Raw genomic sequence first — 12,055 nt, 5'->3', positions numbered from 1 at the left:
GGCTCTAAAAAATGAGAAGTAACTGATACCACTTTACTTGTTATTGTCAATCATTTGAATATTCTATTGGCTGATTTAAAAGAAAGATTTTCTGATTTAAAACAAATTGATTTCCCAACATGGATGATGCAGCCAATGTTAGTGGATTTGTCTGATATATCAAATATGCAGTATCAAGAAGAACTCACAGAATTGCAAAATGAAGAGTCAGTTAAAGCTTTATTTAATATCAAAGGAGTGATGGCATGGCTTTGTGAGGAAACAGAAATCAAATACCCAAATTCAACCAAATGTGCAAGAAAACTATTGCTACCGTTTCCATCTTCATTTTTAGCTGAATGTGGATTTAGTGCTGTATATGATTTACTGGTAAAAAAAAAGAAATCGGCTGGATATAGCACAACGTGGAGACTTGAGACTAAAGCTAACCAAATTGGAACCTAATATAAAAGCTCTGTGCAGCAAGCATCAAGCGCAAGGATCATACTAAATTAAAATAATAAATTAATATAGAAAAATCTGTATTAAAATTATTTGGAATTTAAATTTCTGTTTTTCATTATATGTTTTGAAATTTTACTTACCGTGTTTTGTTAACAATTTCATAGTGATTTCTTCCTAGAACCTATCATTTATGTCTATTAAGTGAACAAATCAACTTTTTAATGTTAAAAATTATGTATGTTACATAAGGGGGGGATATAAAAATTTTAGAAAGGTTAAGGTGGGGCATGGCACAAAAAAGGTTGGGAAACACTGCCATAGAGCCATCCTCAGCTCCCGGGCCAACATTGCTCCAATGGAGCCTTGGCTGCGGGAGGGTAAGAGACAGACAGACAGGAAGGAGAGGTGGAAGGGTGGAGAAGCAGATGGGCGCTTCTCCTGTGTGGCCTGGCCGGGAATCAAACCAGGGACTCCTGCATGCCAGGCCGACGCACTACCACTGAGCAAACCAGCCAGATTCTGTAATTACAATTCTAAAATCAAACTTTGCATCTCAGTTCCAAGTTCCCTCTCCAGTAATTAGGCCGATCATTTTAAATCATTAAATTAGTTATCCTGTTCTTGGTAATCATCCCATGTATATCAACATCACATTGTGCACTTTAAATATAAACAATTATATATATTTATCAATTATTCTTCAATAAAGTTGAACAAAATAGAAAGAGCATCGCCCCGAACAACAAGGTTGCAGGTTCGATCCACGGTCCGAGCACACACGGGAAGCAGGCAATGAGTACACGATTGAGTAGAACAATAAATGAATGCCTCCCTTCTCCCTCCCCTCTCTCTTCACTACCTCTCTCTGTATCTCTGAAAATAAAAAGAAATGCAGTCTTGGCCAGATAGCTCGGTTGGAGCCTTGTCCTGGAGCGTGGAGGTTGCCTGGTCAATTCCCCAGTCAGGGCGCATACAAGAGCAGCTCCATGTTCCTGTCTCTGTCTCCTTGCCTCTCTCTCTCTCAAAAATAAATAAATAAAAATAAAAACGGTAGGAAGAATCAGTGAACATGAAAGCTAGTTCTTTGAAAAAATGAACATTGACAACCCTTTAGCATGATTAAGAAAAAAGGAGAGATACAAATAATATCAGAAATGAAAGTGGGGTCTAGCCTGTGGTGGTGCAGTGGATAACGCATTGACTTGGATTGCTAAGGTCGCTGGTTTGAAACCCGGGGCTTGCCCAGGAAATGCACGTAGACAAGCAATCAATGAACAACTAAAGTGAAGCAACTATGAGTTAATACCTCTTGCTCCACCTTCCTCCTCTCTATATAAAATCAATACATAAAATTTTTAAAAAGAAACAGAAAAGAAATGAAAGTGAGGACATTATTATTGACCTTACAGAAACAAAAAGAAATATAAGGGAATATCATGAACAGTTGCATGCTATTCAAAAACTTAGATAACCTAGATAAAATGGACAAATTCTACATAGAGAAAGATGATCTAAAGAAATTGATTTAAGAAAGAATACAAAATCTGAATAGATCCATAGCAAGAGATAAAATAATAGGAAAACAGTCTGATATGAACGTCAGGCACTATGACGCATAGGGATGGACCTGGTGGCAGTCTGGGCCCCTCAAAGCACATGGGGGGGATGATAGTAAGGAGTCAGCTTTGCCCTGCAGGAAATAAGCTGCAGTCCTCAGCCCTTTCTCCCGTGTCCTTCTTCTGCTGCTGCTTTTTTATTTTTTAGGAATGAAATGTAATGGAGTGACATTGATGCATAAGAAACCCTGTCTTTTATGTAAAGAAAAACTTCTAAAGTTTTATGAATATACTTGTGGGACTGGATTTTGGGGAGAAACTAAGAGGCTCTTTCCAATATTGGGGCTGGCCAGGGATGAGCAGACACCTGGGTCTGAGATATTCAAATTAGACACAGGAGAAAAACAACGAGGAGAGTTCTTGGCACTCCCTATAGAAGTACATTGAAGAAAAAATTTTAAACGAGGCTTGGGATCCACTCCAGCAAGGAAAGATTTACCTTCATGCCCACAAGTGTAGGAAGCGGGGATCCTGGTTCCAGTTAAGGAAGTCCCTGTTACTAGGTCGAGCAAGAGAGAGTCACACCATCCACTGAAGAAGCCAGTTTCAGATGAGTGTTTGCATGCTAATATCCTAGCTGCATAGAACTCAGAATGCAGTGACCTCTAGCTATATTGTTCCATAGGACAGAAGAAGCCTTTGGAACATTGAGCACGGGAGACTCATGGGTCAGCAGGAAACCAACCACAGCAAGTACAAGTTAGCTGAGCCAGTAATTGCAGGAAGAAGGAAAATGAGAAGAAAGAATTTAGGAGACGCAGTCACCGGTGATTGGATTTGAATGGGAGAGAGAGGGAATCAGGGCTGACATCACAGAGGATCCCTGGACATGGTAGGTGCCACCCGCTGAGACAGAGAGTAAGTAACAGTGCCTCAGCACTAGAGCTCACACCAGGGACACAGCTCAGCAGGGTGAGCCTCACTGTACATGAGTTCTCTCTCCAGAATTTACCAAGGGCTCTCAAGGTTTAATTTAACTTTTTAAACTGCAAACCCCTGCAACGGAAGCTTTAGGATTTTCCCCATAATAAACACACTCCACTGACTTAGATTCAGTACATGCACTTGACCCAAAGACTGTGGGATCAGGCAGGAATTATGCTCACCTGGCAACCTTAAAGTGACCTCCTGGCTTAAATAGTGACACATTTGCTGTACAATGTTGCTATGATCTGGGGAGGATAAAATGAAACAGAACACTAATGACAAAACAACATAACTCTGTAGTATGTTGCTCTGTCCCCTAGGGCAGTGGTCTCCAGCCTTTTTTGGACCACGGACAGTTTAAATATCAGAAAATATTTTCACAGACAGGCGTTTAAGGTGGGACGGATAAATATATTATGTTACTGAGACAAGCGTCAAGAGTGAGTCTTAGGTGTAACAAAGGGAATCTGGTCATTTAAAAAAAAATAAAACATCGTTCAGACTTAAATATACATAAAATGGAAATAATGTAAGTTATTCTTTCTCTGCAGACCGGTACCAAATGACCCTCGGACCAGTACAGGTCTGCGGCCCGCTGGTTGGGGACCACTGCCCTAGGGAATAGAGAGATGTGGGAATGAGAGGTTGAATGTGCTACCCTCTGGCCAGGTCCTCCAAACAAAATGGCACAAACGTGGAAAGCCCTGTGCACAGTGTGCACACTTCAACTAATGTGAAGTCACGGTGCGTTCTTGTTTCTGAATGCCAAGTATAAGAAATGTAACACAGAGAAACACAAGAAATGCTTGAGTAAGAAATTGTAACTTTTGTTAGGTTATGTATACCTTATTTTAAAATACTGGTTTATTGGAAATATGTAAAATACCCACTCTACAATTCGTGAACTATTTTCGTGCATTAGAAAATGGCTATCAAGAAATTCCTTGTAAGTATTAACATATCTTATTATTTCAGTTCAAATAATACTGGTCCTGCTAGTTGTCTTGCATTTTGGTGCACTTTGACCAGGTCCTATCAAAAGAGAAGACACTGTAGGGATTCCAATAAAGGGAGAGATGGTCAAAGCCACATGCAACCCTAAGGGGCGGACAGGACAAAGCTGCCTGAACCTGGCTGTGGTTCCAGTTCTCCTTCTCCCAGGGGTGCCTCCTGACCCACTGGGCAGAGGACAAACACAGTCTGATACATACACGTGTTCACCAATTCTCTGTGGGTGCCCGTCTTTCCAAAGGTCACAGCAAATCCTCGCACTCATGTGGAGGGCATGCTTTACTTCCCTCTTTCTATCCCCACTAAATGCTCATGAAATACCTTTTGATTGGACAATTTCAATTTACTGGTAAAAGCTGGTCCTGACGGTAAGGAATTTAAGGGCAGAAGAGAGTAGGAGACCATTTCCTCTTTTACACCAGGTGACGTATTTCTTTTTTTCTTTTAATTTTTTTTTTTTCTGAAGCTGGAAACGGGGAGAGACTGTCAGACAGACTCTCGCATGCGCCCGACCTGGATCCACCCAGCACGCTCACCAGGGGGCGACGCTTTGCCCACAAAGGGGTGATGCTCTGCCCATCCGGGGCGTCACCCTGTTGCGACCAGAGCCACTCTAGCGCCTGGGGCAGAGGCCAAGGAGCCATCCCCAGCGCCCGGGCCTTCTTTGCTCCAGTGGAGCCTCTGCTGCGAGAGGGGAATAGAGAGACAGAGAGGAAGAAGAGGGGAGGGGTAGAGAAGCAGATGGGCATTTCTCCTGTGTTACCTGGCGGGGAATTGAACCCGGGACTTCCGCACGCAAAGCCGACGCTCTACCACTGAGCCAACCAACCAGGGCCACGTATTTCTTTATATACAGGGTAAACTGAGGGTATTTTTTTCTATATAAATAAGTCGATTTCAACATCTTATTAAACAAAAATATTTATGTAAAGTCGTCTATGCATAGAGAGATGTTTTGAAAATTATCTCTGAATGACGGTATATCACTAAGTTTTGTTTATTTGAATTTTCTGCATTGTTTTCTTACAATAAACCTGTAATGATTTACAGAAACTATAAAGGAAACAGTAAATCATTTCATCAATCAACATTTAATAAAGCCTAAATATCTGTATAGGTATATTACTTCAACTATTAATGTGTGCCAGAAGCAAAATATACTGTGATGTTACATTTTACAACATATAAACCCACTTAATCAGAATCTTATTTGAAATTAAAGATATTTAAAAAAAAAAGAAATTGAACATATTTGTTTTGAAAATTTTAGGTTATAAAAGAGTTGATACTCAAATCTTTTCAAGTCTAATGACACACGTACTTTTACCTTAATCTATAAACTTACATCAGAACTATCAAAAACAAAACGAAACTTGTTTTTCAAACTTCACAGCCACGACACCCCATGCTGCAAAGCCTGCAGTCGGTCTAGGACCTTCTTTTGCCCATACCCAAAGCCACACGGTGAGTTTTCTCAGCAGCTATTTGCTGAGTACCATGTACCAGAAATTGCAATTAGGCACAAGGCTCAGTGCCCACACATATATATTAAGCTACCCAGGGAGGTGGGAATATAACAGGCTAGTATACAATGACCTGGTTATTTCTGTGGGAGGGAGAAGAAGAGTTCAGTTGGGGCAGGTGGTGGTGCCAGGTGGGGCAGCCACACTGGCAGGGTCTTGGAGCTGAGAGAGCATGCCCGGGTTCCTTTTCCAGGCCCAGGTCTGATCTTAGTGAGGAGCAGCAAGAGTGGAGGCTGGAGTGATGGCCGCAGCCGCTAAACCAGGAGCCACCGGCCAACTGCTAAAGGGTGTTTGGATTTCTCATAAGGACAGTTGTGGAAAGGGAGAAACAGCGCAGGACAGATGGAAGAAGGCTGTGCGGGACCCAGAGCGGGAAGATGGGGTCCTGAGCAAGGACAAGGCCAAGGGATGGGAAGACAAAGCGGCAGGACAGAGAGCCGGCATCTTGTTGGGTGCAGAGTGGGAGTCCCAGCCACACGTGCAGCTGGAGGCTCAAGAGGGAGGGCTGGACCGCCCAGTGACACACACTGTTAATGCAGCCACTTATAGCAACCCACACTGATGAGCTCAGGAGTCTGAGCACACCGACCATGGAAAGATGGGCAGGGGAGAAGAGGGAAGTCAGGTAAACTACATTTAGTTTCATTTTCTTAATCTGGAGAGTCAAATCCACATACATTTTCTTTTATAAATGCTTATTACTTAAAAATAGCTAGTAGGTATCAATATGTAACTCTTTATACTTTATTATCATATTCTTTTGATATTACTCTATTTATCTACACCATAATTTTCTGCCTCAGGTGGCTACTATGAAGTGAGCATGGTGTGTTCTGAAGCTGATGGACTCTTGTGGGACTGATAACCAATCACTGTCTTTGGAGGAAGTCCTAACCTTTTCTTCTATACCCTCCCTATATGTTTAACAGCTTCTCTGTTTTCACAGTCAGTAGTCCATATTGCTATCTTATCACCCTTAGCTTTAACATTAACAAGAGCTTCAAATACATCATCATCACTGTAGTCATCAAAAGATTCTCCAGTAAGGCACAGCAGTGTCTCTAGCCAAAAGCTATCGAGATCACTTCATCTCTGCTGTTTGTTTTTATTTGTTGTTGGGTTTCTGGGTGGGGTTTTTTTTTGTATTTTTCTGAAGTTGGAAACGGGGAGGCAGTCAGACAGACTCCCGCATGCCCCCGACTGTGATCTACCAAGCATGTCCACCAGTGGGCGATGCTCTGCCCATCTGGGGCGGTGCTCTGTTGCAACCAGAGCCATTCTAGCGCCTGAGGCAGAGGCCATAGACCCATCCTCAGCATCCGGGCCAACATTGCTCCAATGGAGCCTTGACTGCGGGAGGGGAAGAGACAGACAGACAGGAAGGAGAGGGGGAGGGGTGAAGAAAGAGATGGGTGCTTCTCCTATGTGCCCTGGCTGGGGATCAAACCCAGGATTCCTGCATTCCAGGCCGACCCTCTACCACTCAGCCAACCGGCCAGGTCCTGTAAATGGAATTCTAAAATCCAACTTTACCTCTAAATTCCAAATTCCATCTCCAGTAATTAGGCAGCTCATTTTAAATCAGTAACTTAGTTATCTTGTCCTTGGTAGTCATTCCATGTATATCAACATCACATTGTGCACTTTAAATATAAACAATTTTATGTATTTATCAATTATTCTTCAATAAAGTTGAACAAAATAGAAAGAGCATCGCCCCGAAACAACAAGGTTGCAGGTTTGATCCATGGTCAGGGCACACGGGAAGCAGGAGATGAGTACATGACCGAGTGGAACAATAAATGAATGCCTCCCGTCTCCCTCCCCTCTCTCTTCACTACCTCTCTCTGTATCTCTGAAAATAAAAAGAAATAAAGTCTTGGCCAGAGAGCTCGGTTGGAGCCTTGTCCTGGAGCGAGGAGGTTGCTTGGTCAATTCCCCGGTCAGAGCACATACAAGAGCAGCTCCATGTTCCTGTTTCTGTCTTCTTGCCTCTCTCTCTCTCTAAAAATAAATTTATAAAAATAAAAACAATAGGAAGAATCAGTGAACCTGAAAGCTGGTTCTTTGAAAAAATGAAAATTGACAAACCTTTAGCAAGATTAAGAAAAAAAGACAGATAAAAATAATATCAGAAATGAAAGTGGGGCCTAGCCTGTGGTGGTGCAATGGATAACACATTGACTTGAAATGCTAAGGTCACTGGTTCGAAACCCAGGGCTTGCCCAGTAAAGGCACATAGACAATCAATCAATGAACAACTAAAGTGAAGCAACTATGAGTTAATACTTCTTGTTCCACCTTCCTCCTCTCTATATAAAATCAATACATAAAATCTTAAGAAAAGAGATGACGTCAGAGTACTGACATGATAGGAAATGATACCAATAAATTTCCCCCAATACTCAACATGATCTTCAACCAGAAACAGAATAATCTCTCCTTAGAGCCGCCAGATGTTCCACAATACACCCATAGGTATGGTTAAGCAAAAAATTTGCTAAATATATAATCAAACCCCAAAGAATATAGGGAGTAAGAAATACTCCGCCGCCCTGGTCGGCTGGCTCAGTGTTAGAGCGTCGGCCTGGCGTGCAGAGGTCCCGGGTTCGATTCCCGGCCAGGTCACACAGGAAAAGCACCCATCTGCTTCTCCAACCCTCCCCCTCTCCTTCCTCTCTGTCTATCTCTTCCCCTCCCGCAGCCGAGGCTCCATTGGAGCAAAGATGGCCCGGGGGCTGGAGATGTCTCCTTGGCCACTGCTCCAGGCGCTAGAGTGGCTCTGGTCACAACAGAGCAACGCCCCGGATGAGCAGAGCATCGCCCCCTGGTGGGCAGAGCGTCACCCACTAGTGGGCATGCCAGGTGGATCCCGGTCAGGAGCATGCGGGAATCTGTCTGACTGTTCTCCCCGTTGCCAGCTTCAGAATAATAATAATAATAAAATGAAATACTCTGCCTTCTTCATTAACCTAAATAGGGCTGCTTTCACTGGGAACTGAGAATATAGAAACTAAGGCAGGCAAAGGGGGCGAATAGATCCAGGCTGCGGCACAAACGGCCAAACCAGGCTGTGGCCCGGAGATCCAAGCCAAGGAAAAACTGTGCTTGGGGCAACCCAGGCAATACAAGCTAAGACTCGTGCCAAACCCAGATAAAGAAAGATAAGCGGGGCAGCCATTCGCCCGATCTCCTGGTCGGCGAGTGCAGATATTGGGTGAGAGATTCCTCCAAAGGCCCCGGGAGTGTATGCCCATGTTATCCCACAGAGAGGCAGATACAGAGGCCTTTGTGTGGGCCGAAAGTGGAATCTCAGGACTGCCCCAGCACCCTGGAAAAGCCACGCATGGACAGGGAACGAGAGCTAATTCCAACGCTGGAACTTCTCTGTGCGGGTGGAGGGCTTTCTCAGAGTAAGTGATGGCTGGCCTGATATCCTGGTAGGCGTGCACAGATAGTGGGTGAGAGATCCCTCCGATCGCCTTGGGAGTGGGTGCCCGTGTTATCCCACAGAGAGGCAGAGTCAGAGGCCTTTGTGTGGACTGAAAGCAGAATCTCGGGACTGCCCCAAGCACCCTGAAAAAGCCATGCACTGCGAGGGAGGGAAAGCTAATTCCAATGCTGGATCTTTCGTGCGCATGTGGTTTTCACTTGGAGTGTGAGACTGCCAGCCTGATATCCTGGTCAGCGCACATGGAGAGTGGGCAGGAGATTCCTCCAAGTGCTTCAGGAGTGGGCGCTTGTTTTACCCCACAGAGAGGCAGAGTCAGGGGCCTTTGTGTGGGCTGAAAGTGGAAACTCGGGCTGCCCCAGCGCCCTGAAAAAGCCGCACACGGGGAGGGAGTGAGAGCCAATTCCAATGCTGGAATTTTTCCGTGCGGGCAGGGGTTTCACTCAGAGTGTGAGACGGCCGGCCTGATATCCTGGTCTGTGCGCAGATAGTGAGGGAGCAATTCCTCCAAGCATCCCGAGAGTGGACCCCGTCCGTGTTACCGGACAGAGTGACAGAGTCAGAGGTCTTTGTGTGGGCGGAAGCCCCGCCTGATTATGCTAGCAGCTCTGACTGATTGAGTCTTACCCAGAGCCCTGTGCTGAGTGGGAATAGAGTGAGGAGGTGCCAGCTCTTTGAACCTCTTACTATCTAGGCAGAGGCAGCAGCAACCCCATAGGTGGATTATCAGGCTACTAATTGAGAAAGGAAAGACTAGGAGAGAGGCTCCAGGAACACAGTCTCTCTTACTGTCGGAGCCTATAAATGCTAATGAGCCTCGACTGCCAACAAGACTGAAGCCCAATACATGACATCGCCATAGAGACTTATCAACTTCAAACATTTACCTGAGCGTGCCACAGGGGCAGACCCGGGGTACAGAGTCACCGACCAGGAAGAGGGAGAGAAAAGAAAAAGCAAGAAGATAACCTCTCAAAATCAAGAATAATCCACAGACTTTATAACCTATCCCATTTTATTATATTTGTTCGTTTCTTTCTCTTATCTTCATGTCCTGATTTTTTTTTTCTCTTCCAATTTGGTCATTTAATTCTATGCTGGCCTTACTCTCATCTCTCCTTGAACTATACTACCCATAAGGGTTACATCTCCCATTATCTTTTCTTTCCTCTTCCTTTCTCTCTATGAGGGTTGCACTCCAAAACCATTAACTCTCTCTCTCTCTCCTTTTTCTTTTTTCTTCTTTTAGTGGTTCCCTCTTTTTTTTCCCCCCTCTCTTTCTTTTCTCCCTCTATATTAGTTTCTTCCTTTCTCCTTTACGTCTCCTCTCATTCAAACCTCAATAACAAACAAATTATCTTATCTGGGACTCAAACTTATGTTTGTGGCATTTTGGGGGGGGGTTACTTCACTTTTTTACCTCACTAGCAGTGCTCCCAACCCTGGCTCTCCATTTTATCGAGCTCTTGTTCCACTAAATACAATAGTAATTTTTTAATTCCCCCCCCTTTTTCCTATTTCCCTCCTATTCCTCTCATCATATCTCTTAGCCAACCAACACCTAAAAGCAAATCATTTTATTCTTGCCTCAAATTTTTTCCTTATTTGCATTTTGTGGGTCCATACCCCCCTCTTGTGCCCCTTTATTACTTCTCCCCAACTCAGGCCCTCCATTAGAGGCATTGTTTGTTCTATTTAGTACAATATAACTCACACTTCACCACAAGATTTTCTCAAGAAAGAGGGGAGAGGAAAAGAGAGAAAAAAACGAGGGGAAAATATTTTCTTTTTTTTGATTTAAAAAAAAAAATTTAAAAAAAATTCTTTTCTACTTTTTATTTTTTAAACTTTTTATTCTTTATTAAACCTCATTAATACTATCAACAAAACCACCCTCAGATGCCATTAAGGAAGAGAAAATCAAATATCATGGATACAAAAGAAATAGAGGTAACACAGATAGATGAGAAAAAAACCTATGGAGAAAAAACTTAATATTTTGGAAACCTTGGATTTAAATGACAGAGAATTTAAAACAGAAATACTAAAAATACTCAGAGATATACAAAAAAACACAGAAAGGCTATTTAGAGAGCTCAGAAAACAACTCAATGAACACAAAGAATATGTTTCCAAGAAAACTGAAACTATAAAAACAAATCAAATAGAGATGAAAAACTCAATTCATGAGCTAAAAACGAGATAACAAGCTTAGCTAATAGAACCGGCCAGATAGAAGGTAGGATTAGTGAAATAGAAGACAAGCAACTTGAGGAAAAACAGAGAGAAGAAGAAAGAGACTCAAAAATTTTAAAAAATGAGATAACCCTATGGGAATTATCTGACTCCATCAAAAAGAATAATATAAAAATAATAGGTATTTCAGAGGGAGAAGAGAGAGAAAATGGAATGGAGAACATACTCAAACAAATAATAGATGAGAACTTCCTAAGCCTGTGGAAAGAACTAAAGCCTCAAATTCAAGAAGCAAACAGAACTCTGAGTTTTCATAACCCCAACTAACCTACTCCAAGGCACATCATAATAAAATTGGCACAAACCAACGGCAAGGAAAAAATTCTCAAGGCAGCCAGGGAAAAGAAGAATACAACATATAAAGGAAGGCCCATTAGATTATCATCAGATTTCTCAACAGAAACTCTACAAGCTAGAAGAGAGTGGACCTCAATATTTAAAGTCCTGAAAGAGAGGAACTTTCAGCCATGAATACTATACCCATCAAAGTTATCCTTCAAATACAAAGGACAAATAAAAACATTCACAGATACAGAAAAGATGAGGGAATTTATCATCAAAAAACCCCTAATCCAAGAATTACTAAAGGGGGTTCTCCAATCAGATACAAAGAACAACAACAACAAAAAAGCCACAAGTAAAAGCTCCACGAAGAACATAATACAACCAAATTTAAACTGTGACAACAACAACAACAAAAAAAAAAAAACGAGGGGGGAGAGGATGGAGATTAACAGTAACAAAGGACGATGGAGTGCAAAAGTACTCACAAGATAGTGCACTACAATGAATAGGGTAGGAACCCTTTTCATTACTTAAAGGTAACC

Source organism: Saccopteryx bilineata, chromosome 6 (assembly GCF_036850765.1).
Source record: "Saccopteryx bilineata isolate mSacBil1 chromosome 6, mSacBil1_pri_phased_curated, whole genome shotgun sequence".
In the NCBI taxonomy this organism is placed as follows: Eukaryota; Metazoa; Chordata; class Mammalia; order Chiroptera; family Emballonuridae; genus Saccopteryx; species Saccopteryx bilineata.
The sequence above is the reverse complement of the archived record's forward strand: the minus strand, read 5'-3'. Positions refer to the sequence as shown.